The sequence below is a fragment of the Passer domesticus genome, chromosome 12, assembly GCF_036417665.1.
Source record: "Passer domesticus isolate bPasDom1 chromosome 12, bPasDom1.hap1, whole genome shotgun sequence".
NCBI lineage: Eukaryota > Metazoa > Chordata > Aves > Passeriformes > Passeridae > Passer > Passer domesticus.
In genome coordinates, this window is record NC_087485.1 from 18,363,113 (window position 1) to 18,383,224 (window position 20,112).

At 44.4% G+C, this 20,112-nt stretch overlaps 1 protein-coding gene across 5 annotated transcripts in view; it reads left to right on the forward strand.

The window, feature by feature from the left end:
* The first annotated feature begins 479 nt into the window (after positions 1–479).
* The window catches only part of CHST8 (carbohydrate sulfotransferase 8), a 182,505-nt gene continuing 162,872 nt past the window's right edge, over positions 480–20,112 (forward strand). Inside the window, exon 1 of one of the 5 annotated variants that reach the window (XM_064386924.1) lies at positions 480–868. The gene's annotated coding sequence lies outside the window, so the exon portion shown is untranslated. The remainder of the gene's footprint in view (positions 869–20,112) is intronic. The other 4 variants (XM_064386922.1, XM_064386921.1, XM_064386919.1 and 1 more) reach the window with 4 other exon arrangements.

A 20,112-nucleotide genomic window follows, 5' to 3' on the forward strand; every position in this document is an offset into this window, starting at 1 on the left:
TCCATATCCAGGCTCAAGATAAGGCACCTTGGTGCCCACCATGCCCTGGCTGCAGTGTCTGCTCCAGTTTGTTCTTCGAGGACACCACCACTTCAATTCTCTTCCGTTCACTTCTGTGCCTGCCCTTGAGCTGTGTGCTCACACCCGTCTTTTGGGAGCAAGTATGGGACACCGATCTTCCCAACCTGTCTCAAAATACATACATATCCTACAAATTGCAGCCCGGAGGAGACGCCCGGCAGGATGCTTGTATCCACACAGAGGGTATGGAGGAGCCTCCCTTCTCCTTTCCTCCCAGACGACAGCCGGCAGCAGGGGCGCACAGGCTGCCCCCGCACCCTGCCCGGGACCTCTCCTTCGCAACGAGCCCCTCGAGGGGTGCAATGCTCGGCCGGGAGCCGCGCGGGCTCGGGATGCGGGAGCCGGGAGCGCGCAGGGCGGTCACGGGCAGGGCCCGCAGCGCCCCGCTCCGCTGGCACTGCCCTGCAGACAATGCACGATCCGGCGGCCGCGGCGGGGAGCGGCCCCGGCCGCCAGAACGAGTCAAACTTGGGAGGCGAGAGCGCCCCTGGAACGGCGGCGGCCCCGCCCGCGCCGCGGCGGGGGAAGATGCGCCGGGGGCGCGGCGGGGCCGGAGCGCTCCCCGCTGGCACCTGCTCCGAGGGGCGCGCTGGGCGCGGCCGCCGGCGGGGCCGGGGCGGCGGGCGGGGGGCGGGGAGGGGGGCGGCGGCCTCCCGTCTCGGGCGGGCTGTCCCGCTTCACTCTCTCCTCCCCGCCGAGGATCGCGGCTGCGGCGCGCAGGGCGGCGGCGGGAGCGGCGCGGAGGATGCGCTGAGCGAGCGCGGGAGGCGGCGCGGCCGCGGCGCAGGTCAGTGGCGAGACCCCCCGTCCCCGGGCCCGGGACGCGCTTCGCCGCCCGGGTCCCCGCATCCCCCGGCCGCTCCCCAACTTTTCCCCGCACCACTTCGGGAAAGTGACCAAACTTGCGGCGGGGCCGCGCTGGGGCCCCCGGTCCCGCGTCCCCTCCTCATCCCGGCGGCGCGACCCCCTGGCCGCAGGGCTGCTCTCCCGGCTCCCGGCGCTGTAATTCCCGGTACCGGGGCTTGCGGGGTGCGGGGGCAGCGGCCGCGCTCGGGGCCGGGCGCGGTGCGGGTGCGGGTGCGGGTGCGGGGCCGGGCGCGTCCCCCCCGCCCCAGCCCGCCCCGCTCCCTTCGCTGCCCGGCGGGGCCGGCCCGGCCCGCCCGGGCACGGGGGCACCGGCACCAGACCCAGCGCCAGGCTTCGACGGGCTGAACGCTCGCGGGCACGGCTCCGGCGGGGGTTTCTGTAAGGAAAATAACGGGTCCAAAGCAAACTAGTTGATAAATGCAGGCGTCTCCCCAGACTGGAAACCCAGTTCACCCGGAGTTCAGTCCGTGCGAGCAGCAGCGGTATGAGCGGACTCGGAGGCACTTTTTAATTTCTGGAGCTGTCTTTAGAGAACGGGGGGTTCCTTTGGGCGCTGCTCTCCCGCACGGGTGCTTTTCAGCACGTCCCGACTGCCCTGCCCTGCTCGGCCACACTGGCAGCTCGGACCTTGCAATGCCCCTTTACACCCCACCCAGCCCTCCGGATCGGGTGTGCTCAAACCACGGCAAGCACACAGCAAAGAATGATTTGTACAAGTATTTTCGCCCAGGATGCTGGTGATGGGCAACCAGACAGCACCCTGCTGACGTCTGGGAGTCCCGGGTGCTGGGTCAAGAAGTCAGGAATGATGTGATACCTGGTTGTAGCTGTGTCATTAGTTTTTTAAGATTTTTCAGGGATTAGGAAAACCCCTTATTGTAATTGTGTTATAATATTGCTTTCTGTCTGTAGCTGACTTATGTTGCATGTAGATTAACATGTTTTAAAAACACAAAGATGCTCCTTTTTTAATGTTAGACACCTACACAGAAAATTCTTGTATTTTATTGCAAGATTTAAAAGTTGCAGCTATCAAGAGAATAGGCTGTATCTACAGTACCAGGGAGAGAGGGTGAATAGTAAACCTGAACGGTCTCAGAAATGAAAATTGGAAATGCTGCTGCTAAATCTGTTTTGTTTATCAATGATGCTCACCATTTGACAAGAAAGCTATCCTCAGTTTATCCCGAGAAGATTTCATTTTGTCAGATGCCTGGTGTCTCATCAATTCCTTTCATGTCCCTGGGATTTTCTCTTTTCCAGGCTCAGGCCACAGCAGCTCTCTGTGTTGGGGATAACTGTTAAGCTCTTCTTTTGAATTCATGAGCTTCCAAATTAAACTTTTGCTGACACCTGCTACCTAGCCTGGTTGAGCATAATGACAGTGTCACCCAGGCTACCGGAGCTCTGCCACCAAACTAAGTAAATTGCAACCAAAAATAATTGTAAGGTGCCTGGACTAGGTAATACAATGATTTGAGGGATATCTGGGAAACTCTGGCTTCTGGAAATCCAATCAAAGTCTGCTTCTAATGGAGCAAACTTTCCAACAGCAATCACAGGCAGGAATTAAATCCATAGAGTAGATGGCAACAGAGATTAATAATCATCATCAATTAGCTGATGGAATCAAACAGAACAAAATGAGGGTAAACAAAAACCTGTCTCCCCCTCCCCCTTGAATGCAGTCCCACCTTCATTTATCCAGAGTCAAGGATCTCTCCTGAGCACTGGTTTCAAGTGCCAAAAAATTTAGCAGGTGTCATAACATAAGGTCAAGACTTAATTATTTATATGGAGACATCAATCATCCTGTGGGGATGATTTATTTATAAATCACCGGAGCTGTAACACAAGACAGTGAATTCTGATTTCCTTCTGCTCCTTCCTGAAGGCACCAGGGAGGTCCACACTGTGCCCAAATGGCCTCAGGAGCCTGTAGAAGTTTTTGCCCAGCCCCCCGTGGAGGAGGCTTTTCTACACCTTTTAGATGGTGCAACCAAAGTACCACCAGGGAAATCTCATGCATATTTGCTACATCTCAGTAATGAACATTTACTGATTATGGATTATCTGGAGAATTTAGCTTTTTAAACATTATTCAAATTTTTATGTTTATGTAAGCTAATAAGACTGAGGAGATTCAGTAACTACTCTTTGCCTTATGGTATTTGAAAAGAGTGTCCATGGGGCTTAGCTCAGCATCTTCCGCAGTTGCTTTTAAAAGACTAAAATAGAATTTTTCTGCCTGAAAAAAACCACCCTGTCTCTACTCAGTATAATGTTCTTTGCTCACAATTAATGCCAAAAATCAATTTTCTAATATGCTTTTTGTGTTTCTGCTGAGCACAAACAGGATGGCACAGTAAAAGCTTTTATTGCCATCTGATTAGGCTGCAGTGGGGGTAAGTAAGTGGCTTGGGCCAGCAGGGCTGCGAGGTTGCTGTGCTGGATGCAGCAAACACAGAGGAGGCCATGGGATGCTGAGCACCAGCCACAATCCTGCTCCCAAGCTCATTCTGGGCAATGTTATCAACTCTGTGGGCAGAAGCAGGATCAGGCCCATTAGGTTTTCTGGTAGCTGGACAAAGTCATGAACATGCACTTGGGCTGTTCCTTAACCTCCTCTTCTGGGATTTTGTTAAAGGGTTAATTACAGCCAAGGTGTCTCAGAGATTTGTCCATTTATTTGTCTGTTAAGAGGAATCATGCTATTGATCTTATTCACATGACTGTTTTCCAGGCAGGGAGCTGATTAACTTTGAGTTGAAACTGGTAAAAAAAAATATAGGAAGAGAGATTTAAAAGAAAGTTATGGCTAAAATAAGAGATAGGATAGGTTTCCTTTGCTTTTCCATCATTATCTTGTGAAGCTTTTTGTGTAGCCCAAACCCATCAGGTTTATCATCAAGAAAAGAGGAGCACGAGGAATATCCAGGGCATCTTGTGATCCTTCTGAACTTCATGGCAGGACTCCATTTTGGCAAGAGCAAGTCAATAAGCTCTCCTGCACATCCATTATTCTGTTCCCACTGATTTTAAAAGAAGACCATTTATCACTGTATTTCAGTGACAGAAATACTAAAATAATGTTTCACTGGGCTTATAAGAGGGTGTGAAAAAGGATGGATGAGCTGGCAATGACTTTAAGGAACAATTAAGACATTAAGAGTGTGGGAAAATATTTTTAGGAAATAACTAATTAGTGACAAAATAGGAAATTTAGGACCCGATTCAGTTATGAGATGCTCCTCAAACACCCTCTGAATTTTGCTCAGAGCTTGTGAAAAAAAATGAAAAATTCATAGTATTTCTTGTAGGCAAGACCAGTCATCTGCTTGTGTGTTTTTATGGAATACTGGGTATATTTATAGCATTTAGTAATGCCAGCAACATTCAATGTAAAGAGTAACAGATGAATGTATCGTGAAACAAGGCACTGGCAAGGCAGGTGGGAAATGATTTCCAAAATATTGCAGCAACCAGGCTGGGAGAAATCTAGGAAGGTGGTAAACATAACAGACCTTCAAGCAAAGCCAGGGTTAAAGGCCAGGCTGAGCCTAGGCCTGTGTTCTGTGGAGGAGGAGAGCAGGACTCCTGTGTGCCAGCCCCAGCAGAGGTGGCCTCCACGCCACTCCAGCCTCAGTGCATCCAAGGGCACGGGCGACAGTAAAACTGCAGCTGAGTGCAGAGAGAAGAAAGGAGGGGAATGAAATTGTATTGGCTCAACTGCAAGAAACAAATCACAGAGTTCCCTAATCAGACAGATGATGCCTAACTAGGGCACAACATGAACCACAAAGAAAGGTGGCAGATTTCACAAATTAGTCATGGCAAAAACGGTGAATTTCACAGCTTGAAGTGAATTCATGTTATAGGATGAAACAGCACAAAGTGATTAAGAGCTCTAACTGATAGGAGCAATAAGCATGTGAGACTTAGTCATCATACAGCAGCCGACATTTGTCTCTGGCTTCAGCTGAGCCACAGGAGCAGCCCTTCAGCCTCCAGTTTTTGAAGCTGAGTGGGAGCTGGTCGGGACAATCCCTAACAAGATTCCACAGATGTTTGCTGGAGCTTTCTGTGAGGTACAGCCATGGCAGCTGGAGCTGCCATGTAGGGAGATGTTCTGCAGGCACAGGCTCTGCTCTCAGTGCCACCACTCAAACCTTGGAGCTGTGGCAGCAGGACTAGCAGGACCTCATCTTCACAGCATGACCCCCCTGGTGAAGAGCAGAGAGGGAAGACAGCTGAGAAAGGTTGGAACGAGGGGGAACACTTGCAGCACACTCTCTGCCATGCTGGGGCAGACCTTCCACGTCTGACAGTGCCACTCTTAGAGCCACTAGGTGCTGGCATGTGCCACCTCATAGTAACCACACCACAGCATGCATCCCTAACAGAAAACAATCATTAAACAGTCTATTCCCATTTTCTATTCTTTCAGGGCATCAAAACCAGTGTCACAAGCCTCTGTAACAGGTGTTGTTGCATGGCTTTTGATGGTAAAACATTTTAATAGCTGTGACAGCACACTTTCAGGGAAATGTCTGTTAACAGATACTGGAACGTCACCCTGCCACTTGTATCCCCAGTTAGACGAAGACAAAAATTTTGGAGAAAAATGTCAGCATTATATCTTAATACTTTTGTTTCAATGTACACTATTCTATCATAGCTATTGAAAATCCATAGAGCAAAATGGAAGCCAAGTGAGCCAATACCAACCAGGACAAGGCCACCCTGGAGAATTCCTCCTCTGGCAGCACAAGCCTAATTGAAGCTGTTCCCGGAGGCAGGCTGTGGCCAGGCTCGGGCAGTGCCCCGGCAGCCCCGGGTGGAGCTGTGCCAGGGGGTTAACACACCCCGAGCTGGCAGGCAGAGCCGTGAGCCCTTCAGGGAGCAGAGCCTGGCAGCTCTCTCTGTTCATTGAGGGCGTTCCAGCTGTGTTAATATTGTGCAGGGAGAGAGGAAGCTGCTGGACTGCCAGGACTGAAGCCATGGAGGAACGTCACGGGGCAGTGCCAGCTCCTTCAAATCCCACCTGGAACTTATCAGCCATCCTTGGGGGGTAGCAGAGCACCTGCACCACAGACTGTCCAACACTCACCCTCTGTGCAGAGTCCAGCTGCACCTCCACAGGCACTGCATGGCCACAGCCCCACTCCTCAGCCAGCACGAGAGGATTTCCAGTTGTTCCAGTTGTCTGTGATTTGTTTCTTGCAAGACCCCAAGAGGGACTGATCACTCTTGAGCAAGGATGCAAACACAAAGTTTGAAAAGAATTATCATTTCTAAAGCATTTGAAAGGAATCCCTTGGAGCCCTGGTAAGGAACTAGAAAGGACTTTTAAGAAGGTAATCGGGCTGAGAGACCCTCCTCTACACTGATTTTGGAGCCTGGCAGGTTTTAAGAGATCTTTCAGTAACATTTTGCAAATCAATGCTAATTTGATGTATCGGAGCTCAGCACTGTGCCAATTCACTGTCAAACCAATATTAACTAGGCATTTTTGGGGAATGCTTATACCTCAAGGTCCATTGAATATGCAAACCTGGCAATTATTTCACCATCCTTAAAACACTTAATTTGAAATGTGCATCAGAGCATTCATAAATGGTCTTTCAGTCTTCATCAGAATGAAGCCTCCCTATCTTGAAAGTGCAAGTTAGAGTCCTGGGAAAGGGGGCTGGTGGCTGTGCTTGGGATGAAGTCAGGAGGCAGGAGGGGCCTGATGCTGCCTGCAGTGCTGCCACAGAAGCACAGACACATCAAGGTCTGCTAGGGCCTGATCTGCCGACTGCCATTCATTCATACAGCAACCCACCAGGAGAAAGTCAGGAAATGTTAAGTCAATGGCCATCCTCGAGAGAGCGCTAATTCCTCACCTTGGGAAAGGTGGCCAGATCAGCTGCATAAACTTTCTGAGTGCTTTTTGAACCCGAGGGACTGTCATCTGACATCCACTTAAAGCTAGGAGCTAAATAAAAGTTGCTTTGTGTTTTAACAGTTGCTAATTTAGCCAAAGCTGCAAGAGAGCCTGGTCTTTAAATTTGAGTTCCTTTAATGCCTGCACAGAAAGAGTGAGGTGGTTTCTCCTTCTATTCAGTGTGGTCCTCAAATACCCAATCCCCTTCAGAGTTGGGAGAATCACAGCAGCAGTTAGCTGGTCACATGTATATTAAGATGACTGACTTCAGGCACCTACGTTTGAATATGTGATTTAATATGCCTTCATTTTTATGTCCTGAAATGGGGATACTACTTAGCTCAAAAAAGATCAATTAATTTTTGTGCTGCTTTTAAGTTCTTTAATGGAAGATGTTACATAAATTATTATTTAATATACTTTAACAGGTTTTTTTACATGAGCTGCTTGATCTGCTTAGAGCATATAAATCAGTATGAGCTGCATTAGCAAAATAAGTTCAAAAATCTAAAGAGTACATCAGAAGTTAAACTAGTGCATAAAAAGAGCTAAAAGCTAAGTTGCTCTTTCATTGGCAAAAAGCAGACAGATTGGGTTTTTTTGTGAACCTTTAGACTCCTCATTTCTCAGGAATCACAAAATCCATTTGTGAAAAGATCTAGGAAATAAAGAAAGAAATTGTACAAGTGACATCCTGGTCAGTAAAGCATGTGAGTCTGCAGGCACACAGACAGGATGATGCCATGAATCTCCCCTTTGTGTTGCAGTTCAGAAGAGGAGTTATTTTCTTCATCTGAGCAGATGCCAAAGGCTCAGAGAAGGGTGAGCAGACAGAATGCAGCCCCTTTCTTGTAGCAGAATGTATTTGCCTGTAAGAAAAGAGAGCAGAGAGAATCCCCTCCTAATATGCAGTCACGAAAACCTCTTCATCTGGGGTTATCACAGCACTGGGTGCAAGGCAGAGCATGACCAGCTATTATTTCATCCTTCCATCCCTCAGTCCAGAACTTATTCCATCCAACACAGATTTCCACATCCACAGTTCTAGGGAAAGTTCCTTCCCTGCCATGCCTATGATATACAAATACTTACATGCTTTTTTCCATCTTTCCCCAAAAGCAGACTTTATCACACTCACATTCAAAAACCTCCCTCTCCAACTACAGAAGCTAATTTATTACTTTTCTGGCTCTTCTTCTCAACCATTATTCAGATCCCATTGTTAGTGTTTCTTCCAGTAATACCAAAGCCCTGTGACAATGTTTTAACGAGTCACTTATAACTTACTAGCAAAGTAATTCACATCTGCCTGTTAGTTATGGCTGTGTGATCCACCCAAGGAAGCTGCTGTCCAATAAATTACTGAACCCTCTGCCTTCAGACAGTGCTCCCCAAACTCTCCAGCATCTCTTCCCTGCTTTCTATCACCTAACTTAGTGCCAAAACAAAGGATGGCAGCTGTTTCAGCACTTAATGCCAGTATTGCTTTGCAGACTAGGGGGAGGGGATTTCCTTTCAAAATGCCACTCTCCCACTGAGACTGGCAGTAGTATTATCTCACATCTTCAAATACCAGTCTTGGAGTTATTGGTGTGACAGCAAGGTGCAGAGATTTTATGAAACAGAAAATTTACATGAACAATTTCTTTTTTTTTTCCTCAACATTTAAAATCTAAATTTCCTTTTGAATCCTTGAATTAATTAATTCATCCTTTTCTCATAAACACTGTAGTTGTTTAATGCTTTGGAACAGCACTGCCCATATTGTTTTGTGTGTCAGGTCTCAGTGTCTCCCCACAGCATTAGATGTTGTATATGCTCCTAACACGTGCAAGTCTACAGCTCTCATAAAGCTTTTCTATTCTGTACCTTACACAGGAGAGCTACTGCACTGATAGCAGCCACTACATAGTATCTATAAATAACAAATCATCACACCTACCTGCACTGTGTTCTTCTGATACATTATTAACCTCTGTTCCAGCACTTTTACTTCAAAATACTAGACTCAGCTTGTTATTCTACCTTTAGTTTACACTGGGAGAAACCTCAGCTCAGGATAATGTCAGGAGATTATCTGAGGTCTCTGTTATAGTAGCAGCATGTGTTGCTAGCACAGAAATTCATCTGGTTTTCATAAATATTTGATAGGGCTCTATCATCCTCATCATCATTTTGGGCTGGCTGGAAGAGGATCCCCCTGCGATTGCAGCCCATTTCCGAGTTGTCGTGGCAAGTCAGTCGGTGATATTTCAATCACAGTGTTCTTATAACAAATTCCATTCAAATTCTCTCTGAAAGGGAGTTAAGGTTTCATCCTGCTGCTTAGAGAATGATATGCTAAATGCAGCTTCCCATGGGCTTGGCTGCAGTCCAGCACTTTGTAATTTATAGTTCTCCTTCCGAGTTCTGGCTGTGACCTTGGGACTGCACGGGGAAGTTCTCCTCGTTTTGCTAAAGCACCATCCCGGAGCACTCACCCCCATCCCTGGCAGCACAGGGCAGCTCCTGGGACAGCCCTGGCACACAGGCAGGCGGGAGCAGCAGCACAGGGGACTACTCTTTTCCTCTTTTTTACTATTAGGAGCAAATCACGGAATGTTGTTCTTAAATGACAGAAATTATTAGGTAGCTTCAAAGCATGAAATTCATTCACAGAAGAGGTTTAGATTATATTAGCCAAAGGCGTTTTCTGCAGAGACAGCCACAAAACAGCTCTAATTTGAGATCTCCAAACAGCTGTTGTGCCCTATGTATTTATATTGAAAAAATAACTTGGAAGATTATGTTAACATGCAATTAAATTTTAAAAAAAGTTTCAACATAAATAGTGATCTTATTGATAGCATACAGGGGGTGTCTAAGAGGCTTTTCTGAGAAATGTGTGTGTCCATGGCCAGAGGAACTGACAACCCAGATTGTAACACATGCCACTTTTAACAGAAAAATTGTGTAATTGAGAGAAATTATTGCCCCTTGAAGATTACATTCATTATAGATTGTAACAGAGATATGTCTTCAGAATGACTGCAGTTCCCTTCAGTTAAAGAGCTATTCAGATATACTATTGTTTGAGCTCATGGACATAGCTGCAATTGTTTTAGCAGGGTTAGTGAGGGAAAGCAATTTGGAGGAAGGTACCGCAGACCCGTGCAGCTCTTTTGTTTCTTTATTCTTTCCACATTTTTCAAGGACATATCTTCTGAAAGTACTTATTTCTACTTACCAATTTGGATTCCTTAGGATGGGAAATAATTTTAAAATAAAAAAAGGATGACTTTTAAAATAATTATTTTTTAAATTATTTTTTTAAATTTTAAAATCATGAGAGAAGTCTCTTAGACATTTTATTTCACCAGTAATTGCCATGGATTTTCTGCAAAACAAGTGATACGGATGTAGCTTTAAAACCTAAGAAAAACAACTCTACATTTTTTCATTTGGTCTTCAAAGTATTGCATCTGACATTTTTTTGTGATTGGCACTTACCATAAATGAACCTTCTCTGTAACCCAGTTGTATCCCAGTTGTATCTCTTTTGAAGCGCTTCTCCTATTACCTGATGTGAACACATTGGAGAATAATTATGTTAAGTAGTTCTTTGTAACCAATAAACCAGCAAACCCAAGAAACTCCCTCTGCTAGGTCCTCATCACCAAGATACCACTGGCAAAACATACATCAGCTCCCTGGACCAGTCTAAAAATGGGGGCCCTCCACTGGAGAACCTCAGCAGAAATATGTTTGGCTTTTTTGCTTCACTTGTGACACAACTCCAGAGCAATGATTACCCCTGTGGGCAGTGCCCAGAGGTGAGGTGTGTGGGAAGCCCCAGGGCAGTGGTGCTGTGTGTGCAGAGACCTTTGCAGCAGCACCCCGACGGGGAAGGACAACTGGCAGTATTTATGGCAGGTTTCTGTGCTCTACACTGAGTATTTATTCTGGCAGTAGCTCTAATTGTGCTGTAAACCACCCTGGGTGCTGGTTGCTGTGTGCCCAGGAGTTTGACTAGGAGCCAGCCAACAGTGAGCTCTGTGATAATGGTGCATCATTTCGCCGCAGGAGCCTCATGCCCGTGGGTAGCAACAGCCTTCCTGCTTCCTCCCACGCTCTCTGAGCAACCAAATCCCATCTCCAGGGTGTCTTCTGGACTGTAAACTTGCTGTTGTTTATTATTAGCACACCGTGAAGTGTGAGGTGTGTATTAGAGATACCTTTCTCTCACATGTCAGATAATTAGTATCAGCCTGTCTCCAACCCAGCTGACCCCATTCCCACACATTTCTAGGGCAAAGTATCATGGAGAGCTTGTGCAGAGGGGACCCACCACCAGAGCTCATAATTTCCTCCAGGAAATGTCTTCCCTTTGCAAAGTCCAGCTCAGCCCTGGGAATCTCCTCATTCTTTCAGTGGAGACCAGTCAGTGTTGGCTTTTGCAGTGTTCTGAGCAGAGGCAGTGGTTTCTTCCTGCTTTTCAGTGCTGCAGAGTTTTTTGTATGATCATTGGCATTATTCATGCACACCTCCAGCTCCTCATCCTTAAGTGACTTTGAGACTTCCTTCTATAATCCATCATATCAGCAGCCCTCTTGGCTGGCCTTGCCTTAGTAACAACTGCTTCTTCTCCCAGCAGTTCTCCTGACACCTCCTGTCAGCGGGACAGAACGCTGAGCTCAGTAAGAGGGGACTACGTGGAATTCATCCACATTTGGATGGGGAGGGAGGGTGCATGATGGATAAAGGAGATATGTGAGAGAGCATCAGAGGAAGCAGCTGGGCTAATTCAAAGAAGCAGCTCTGCCCTGTAATTCCATGTATCACTGTGTGCCATTACCTGGAGCAGAGCCTGAGACCAAGAAATACTTGTTCCATCTGAGCTGGCTCCTGTGTGTCTGATCAAAGCCCTCTGCTTTTTGCAGCCACAGACCATCTCACAGGCTGCACAAGCCTGCCAGTTATGCCACACTGGGACCTTCCCTGTTTGACTGTTCAACTGCCCTGTTACTTTCTTTTCTCAGGGTTTCTTTTCTCCTCTAATATCACACCTAAATTTTTTCTTTCTTAGCTTCAGGCCATTGCTCCCTGGCCAACAATTTTCTGAGACTGTGAATAACTTCCTTCATTTCTGTTGTGCCTTTGATATTAGACTGTGGTCATGTTCACCCTGAGCCCTCTCTTTCACTGGACTCTGAATTCGGCTTTCTCAGCCTCACCACATGTTATGTTCTCTAATCTACATGCCATTGTCCTCCTTTGTTTTCATCTTCTTTTGAAGTTTGGTTGCCAGAAATACAGAGCATCATGGTTTCAGATGGCTGTTATTTGTATTGACTTACATGCACTTCCCACAGTTAGCTGTATTTTCTTACCCAGAAGGGCTATTTTTGTTTATGTTGGTTTACTTTATGAAATTATCTCTCTCCTCTCCAAATTTAATTTTGCAAATGAAAATATATTAAATAACTCTCCATTTTGCTGCCAAGGTACCAACAGAAAGCAGTAAGACTAAAGAAGGCAACTGGTTATAAAGGCTCCTAAGTTCAATTTTTGTTTGCTGCAAAAGCTTTGTGGGAATTTGGTGCAGGTTCTGCACAGGTAAAGGGGGCAGGACTGTCCTCAGGATTATCCCTGTGCCATTTTGGAAAGTACTATCAGCTACCTGTCCCCAGACATTGAGTTTCTCCAGTAACATAGTTTTCTGTGATTTATCACCAAAATATGAATTTGTGTCCTACAGGATATTCTAAGTGGGATTTTCTTTAAGATTAAAAAAATCTCCGTTTTAAAACTTGTCACGAAATACAAAATTCTTGGGAAGGAAATTCAGTTTGGTGAAAGCAGAAATGCTCCATCTAGATGATTTTGATCTGGCCTGGGTACTGTGATTTGGCAGTGCTGATGAATCTTCCCTGTCTCAGCTCAGCATCCCACAGGAGCTGCCAGTTCCAGCCCACCCTGCCCTGAGCTGTCCCTTGCAGACCCCAGGGCTCAGCCAGCACCAGCTTCCACCACCCAGCACTGCCTTGTTGCTTTCTCTGGATAACAAATCTACACCTGACAAATGTGAAATGCAAAGAGCCTCAGGAAAAGGCTGTATCCCATCATGGAAAAGGAGATCATGCCTGGGAGTGAGATCTTTGTATGGTGAAAGAATTGCAGCTCCCCAGAGCAACAGGGAGGTTGAGAAGAAGGGAGAAATTTGAACCTAAATTTGTAAAATGAGGCCATATTAAGATTTCTAACAATGCCAAAAATCTAGAAGATGGAAACAGCCTCCTGCACTGTAGCATGTGGGCTCTGTGAACGTGTTTGGGATTGATTTCTGCACATGTGCCATTCCCTGGCACTGATGGTGTCCCTCATCAAACACAAGAACCCAGCAAGCACTTCTTTTCCAGCCTCTGCCTTGTACTCTCCCAGCACTTGTAACCAGTCCCTTGGTCTGTTTACTCCTTTATTCTGTGAAACCACTGGCTCTTCTTGTCCTGGATTTGCAATTAGAGTCTCAGTTCTGAAAAATCATGAGAGAAAGAATATCTGTAATAATACCATTTTTAAAATAACTAATCCACAGTTCTACATTGACTTATTGAAAAAAAAACCCTCCAATAACTATTAAAAGCAATGCACATGAGCACTGCTGACGTAAAAGACAAACTTTCTAAAATACCTCCTATCTTTGTACTCTATAAATATTTATTTGTAGCAATAGTGCCGATTTCACTGGCACTTCACCTCACTCTGTATCAGCAGAGCCCTGACAGCTTCACGGGACAATACAAGTGAAAAGTAACATCTGCAGAGCCCCTTCCTGCCAGAACAATTGGCCTCTGAAGAATTTTTCTTTTCAGTGGTTGAACCAAAATCAGTAAAGGGAAGAATTGCTTCAGTTGTCCAAAAGACAACTGAAGTGTTTAGTTTTTATCATTGAAACAGAAATCTTCAAAATTAAAACTTATTTCCAATACAAAAATTACTTTTTTTTCTTATAAGTGTCAAAACAAAACATTTGGACTTTTTTTTTTTAAGTTCAGAATAAAGTTTCTCATGTTTAATTAGTTGCTACCCTCATTTTAAAAAAATCAAAACTCAGCAAATAGTTCATAAAACACTTAATAAATGAAAGATCCCAGCAAGCCTCAGCAAAAATTACAATGAAGTAATTGCCTTTTAGAGGATCAGTGTTTTTAATGGACACTAAAATGCACTTTGGAAATGGGCTGTTGCATCTGTCTTTTAGTTAATTATTAAATTCAAAATATTTGAAATATGTGCTGTAAGATTATTTTAATTTTCCCAGCAGAGAGATTGACAGTTCCTGGATGATATTGCACCAAACTATCCTCTTTAATGACATTTTCTTTTTAATAATCATTGATCCACGCAAATTTGTCAGTTCCTAAACAGGAGCTCATCACTTACATTGCTTGTGAGAGTTCTGTCAAGGGCTGAGCATGGCACAGAGGATCTCCTGCTAGGCAAGTCTGCCATATAATCACAGTATAGGTGGATTGATTTGGATTCTAATATTTTGTGGCTGCTCTAAGTACCACAATGTACCAAAATACCATGTCTTTTGTCCATGTGTGCTGACAACAGGTAAAATCCTGTGGTGAATCATAAGCAAAATAAACTGATTTGGAAATCTGTATTTCCTGTCAGTCCCAAGAACAAGAGCCTGTCATCTCCTTCTCCACCCTGTTTGGGCCAAAATATCACCTTTTTCTTAGTTGATTGTTTAACAGTTTGACCATCCCAACCCAGCTGTTGATGCAATAGGAACAGAAAGGTCTTTGCCTTTCCCCAGCAGATGCCAGGGATGGCTTATCCTGTCTGGGCCCTCAGCACAAGCCCTGGTCCACAAGCCAGGGGACAGGCTGTGCTCCTTGCTGAAGGAGCAGGAGGGCAAAGCAGGGTGAAAGAGGGCAGGGAGAGGCTGAGGAGCCTCTCACACAGCCCATGGAGAGACACCAATGCATTAACTGCTCCTGTCTCTGACATTGCTCCCAGCATATCCCTCCCCAGCCCCCACCCTGGCTGCAAAATACATTAAATAAAATCAGGGAGACAGCAGCCCATGCATCTGCTTAAGGCAAGAAGAGAGGGATCTGAGCTGTCCAGGAGCCCTGGTGAGGCAACAGGCAGGAGGCAACGGGGTAAAAGGGTGCAAGAGGAAGGTATAAATTCAAGACCTAGAGCTGAGACTCAAATATAGAAGTAAGAAGCCAGATGAGCTGAAAGGGAGCTGGCATCCATGCTCCAAGGGATTCATGGAGAACAGAAGGCTGCCTGGCTGTTAAAATGTCCTTTCAAGGACACCAAGGAGGATGGGAACACAGCAATTCCCGGTGGCAGAGACAAGATGAGTCTCCCACAGGCTGGACTTTCAGTGAGTCAAAATATGGCACAACCTCGCTTTTCCCTCTCACTGCTCTACGTCTTGTCCTAGAGTCACCTTGAATGTTATGAAAGCAAACACCTTCTGGAAATGAAATTGCAATTTGTGGCACATGGGAAGCCTTAAAAACCATTGACATTACAAAATCCTGTTTTAGTGGGTCTGGTCCTAAGGAGCAACTGTGGCTTCCAGCTGCTGTACAGAGCCTTGAGAGGCATCATCCTCTTTATAATTTTTAAAAGAAAATACATCAATGCTTTTGTGACTTCTTCCCTTTATAGGGAGTGCTGTGGGGGAAGAGATGGGGAAGGCTCCCTGTCCTTTCTCAGAGAATCCCCTGGATTAGGGAAAGGGGAGTCCTTCAGGACCCTCCCAGATACCACTACTACACTTACTCTTTTCTAGTGATTTCCAGCAATTCTCACAGATTAGTGCCCCCTCAGGACAGTTCTGCTCACAGACACATAATGCTCTGTTTTCCCCTTCCCTCAGCATCTCCCCTGGAATGGTATCCTTGGGAAGGAGAAAGGTTTACACCCCTTTTTTATCTTGTAAGCTGTACTCATTCTCTGCTGCTACACAAGCAATAAACCAGGCACCCAAGCAGGGATTGTCTTAGTAATATTCCATTTCTCTGTCAGACTTTGGGTCAGGTGATAATTTTGGATGAGGTATTGTCTGCAAAGACAATGAATGCAAGAAGCCATCTTTATCCCAGCAAGGGATAAACCAGATGATCCAAGTGATTTTCTCTGTCACTATCTATGTTTCTACTATGGAATAAACTGCTGGACAAGGATAAGGATTTATTGCTTGGACTGCAGTGATGGATAGTTCCAAAAAGCTCAACTCAGGTTATCTCCTCATAAGGGCAGTGTGTGTCCAGCAAAAAAAGGGATATTTTGCTGCTGTGCAGAGACAGCCTGGAGAGCACAGCATATTCCTCTGAAGGGTGTCACAGATGGCAAGGATTCTTGGTGTGGATGGCTCAGGTCTTGAATATCAGCAGGAACTTGAGGCAAATTTTGGCTTTCTTTGTTTTCAGCCGTTCTGGGACATATTTTATTCTAGAACAAATTCACAGGACTTGTGTTCTAAGAAAGCTCTAGGAATACTGAAGTAGGGAGGAGAGTTCTGGGGAAATGCATGGATTACAGCTTCTCCCTTCCCTAGAAGCCTGAACCACATTCACAGCCTGTCCATGACCTACCTCAGAACAGGAAGAGATTTGCAGTCCTGAAGCCAGCAGAAAACTCCTCCATGAAGCAGTTTGTTTTTAAGATCCTATTCATTATACAGTAAAGGTCTCACAGGTCAGTCTGTTGTTTTACTTTTTAAATGAGAATGCCATAGTCCAGCTCATAACAACAGCGAGGTACCAGCCCTCAGCCTTGTACATTTGTTTTTCCAGGCAACTGAGGGGAAAAACCCTTTAGTGGGTTCAACAAAGGGAACCAAAGATAATTGTTTATAGTATACAGACATGAAGGTGACTCGTGGATGTTTATACTTTCCAGACTGAGAAATATTATTCAAGGGAACAGGATGTTTTGAGCCTACAGTATCCTATGTTTTTTTCTGTAAAATAAAACTCCATACTATCACAGGGTCAATAATTTTCTTCTGCTGTTAGACCCTCAATTCTATTAAGAAATTCTTGAATATTCTTCCCTGCCTCTTTTCCCTTTTTCATTTTTTTTGTTTGGTTGGTTGTTGTTTGTTTTGCTTACCAGATATAGAAATGCTTCTCTTAAAACTCTGTAGTCAGTGGGTGTCTGTAGCTGACACTGGATAAAGTTGTCATTATTATTTAGGATTTCACTGATTGTGCTTTATTATTTTTATATTTTGCAAGAGGTTTTTAACTTTCTTTTTGTGTGTTCATAGAACTGTTTAACGTGAAGGGGCTTTGCTTTACTAAAAGGATATTGAGGAGAGCCTGTTGTTATTACCATGCAAGCCAGACAGTCTGAACAGTCTTTTAGTCAGATGTAAATCCACAATTATAAATCACCATGCGAAGGGGAATAACAATCACTGCATTTTGATCTATCACCACAATACTTTTCATATAAATATACTGACCAGAATAGGAAATTTAGGTGTATTTTCTGTGTCTTTATACAGTAAACATCTCTTTGAAGCACCATTTGTGCTAGATGTCAAGAGTAGTATCTCTGAATAAGAACAGCTCACAAAGAAGAGATGGTGCCAGCCTTATGCACAGCAGAAGGATTAAAAAAAAAACACAAAAAAAACCTGATGGGAGGCAGAACTGTGTAGACCAGTAAAAATTCTACAAACTGGGATGTAAAGCATGTGTAGTTGTGTACACTTAATGCTTAAATAGTTCCCTCTACTTCAAAGAGAAGGGCTGTCCTGGGAGCTATGGGGCAATCAGAGTTTAGTTCTTGCTTTGCCACGGACTTCTGTGGTATTTTCTGCAAGTCATTTAATTTCATTGTGCCTAAGTTTCTTCATGTGTAAAATAAATCCTTCAAATACAATTGGTTCAGCTTCATACAGCAAATTACATCTGATGCTGAATCATGTCTTTTATCTCTCTATCTGCCTGCTTATTTTTATTGTGAGCTCCTCAGGGCAAAGACTATCACTTGAAGTCTCATATATAATAAAAGTGTCTTTAGCACCACAGATCCCATTCTCTGGGACTGGAAGCTTAGTGTAATAAAAATAAACAAATGTGATCAGCCACGGGAATTAAAATAAAGTATCCAAACCAAAGAAAATCTATACTTATGACCTTCTCTCATGAATATACTGGCCCCCAGAACAGATACACTGCTCAGCTGCATCCCTGGGCAGATGTAAAACACTTCATTGTTTGGCCAATTGGATGTGTTAAGAAAAGCTTTCTTGCCACAGCAGAGCCATGTAAGAATAAAATAAAGACCGTAGTCTAGGAAATGGGGTAGTTCATGTTTCAATGACCTTAACGAGGGTTTGGAAAGGAACATTAATATTCCTGAACCTCTATTTTCATTTGTAGGAGCAGGTTGGCTAGTCTAAACATATCTGAGCTGGAGAAAAACAAGAGGACAAAAGGATTTTTCTGGTGACATAGACACATGGGGGTGGGGTACCTGGAGAAGAGAGCTGAGAATACAAACAGGTCTGCCTCTTTCCAGAGCCAGGGCTACCAGCCAGGTTTTGTGGCATGCTCACATAGCAAATAAAGACTTATTTTATAAGTTCTATTTCTTAGAAGGCAGAAGCTAAAATTTTGTTCTTACTGAAAATGTCATCTCCTGATAGAGAATAGAGATACAACCTGAATAGGAAAATGACAGGGATTTGGTCTGCTGAGCAATTTCAGAGCAAGTTTACCATACTTCATCTGGTCAAAAAACTGAAGAATGGCAAAGATGGAAATATTTTCTTTTTCTAATGCCTAGTTTTGCTAGATTTGAACATTATTTGCAAATAAATACAGAGGCAATAATAGGCTTATTAGGCTGTAGAAACATGGTTGAGAACTGTGGGAGCAGGTGAGGGGTCATTGAGGTCAGTCCCTGCAGGTTAAGCAGGAGCTCTTTGCTCAGACAAAGCTCAGTGTCTCACATTCAAGTTGGTTGCAAGTCCAGAGCCCAAGGTTGTGTCCTAATGAAAAGCTCGTGGCACACTGCTCATTATTTTTCATACATATTAAGCTCATTTTGCTCCCAGAAGAGGTCTCTGGGGTCAGCAGACATCGGTTCCTGTTCCCTTCACTGGCATTAACGCGTCTGTGGCAGTGTCTCAGCAATTTTGCTTGCTGGGCTCACATTTTAAAGATTATTTTCTTCCAGAAAGACATTTCAGTTCTTGCAATCAGTGCTTGTTTCTGTAAATTAAGGAATGAATTGTGCCAAATTGTTCTCCTCTTCTTCTCTCTTCTAGGATTATTTGCAATGTAGCTTATGCTACTGTCAGTACATCCACTCCGTGCTTTACAGGAAAATGAAATCATTACACACAACACAAATTGCTAGACCTCTTTCATAATCACACACTCTTAATTGGCATGTAAGCACCGAGATCCCTGTAATACATGCAGTAAAATGTCTCTGACTCATTTTTTTTCTCCCAGGTTGAAAGGTCAATGAGAGTATTTTTCTTTAATTTGACAGGCACACAAGAAATAATGCAAGACTCATTTATGGTCAGGTAATGCACAAAGAAATCTATAAATCAAGCTAAGGGGAATATTAGATCATGCTCATATCTGAACCCATCTGGCTTAGTTCACAAAAGAATCAATATGAGGCAGAGAGCTCAGTATTACTCGTGATTTATGCTCTTGCATCTGAAGGGAGAAACATTTGCAATTTTTAAGTCTCTTCATCTGAAACAAAAGGTGAAAAAGGAACTATGGTTGGCTATTCCAACACATGCAATAGGTAAGTGATACGGTGACAGATTACAGCTGCAGGGGGGAGGGATGGTTCATTGTGCTTAATGACTCAGCACATTGTTTTAGTGTTTTCATCTTCACATCCCTCCCCCCCACCAAAATTATCAGTACAGAGGTATTAAGAAATAGAATTGGCTAGGTTTCCACAAGTTTGGTATTTGTAAATGAATTGCTATTGAGGATTCACGGGCTCAGTACTGTTAGAAAATACAGCCTATTGTAACATACAGTTTTCTTCACTGTCTTCTTTCAAATATTACTTTCACTAATAAACCCCTAAACACCTAAAAACGTGGCATGGCTAAATATTAATCCTGCCCCATACCATCATATACACGTAAGCTTTTGATCCTTTTGTGAACACCCAGGATTTACATGAAAGATTTCCACTTCTCTACTACATCTCTCAACTAAATAAAATCT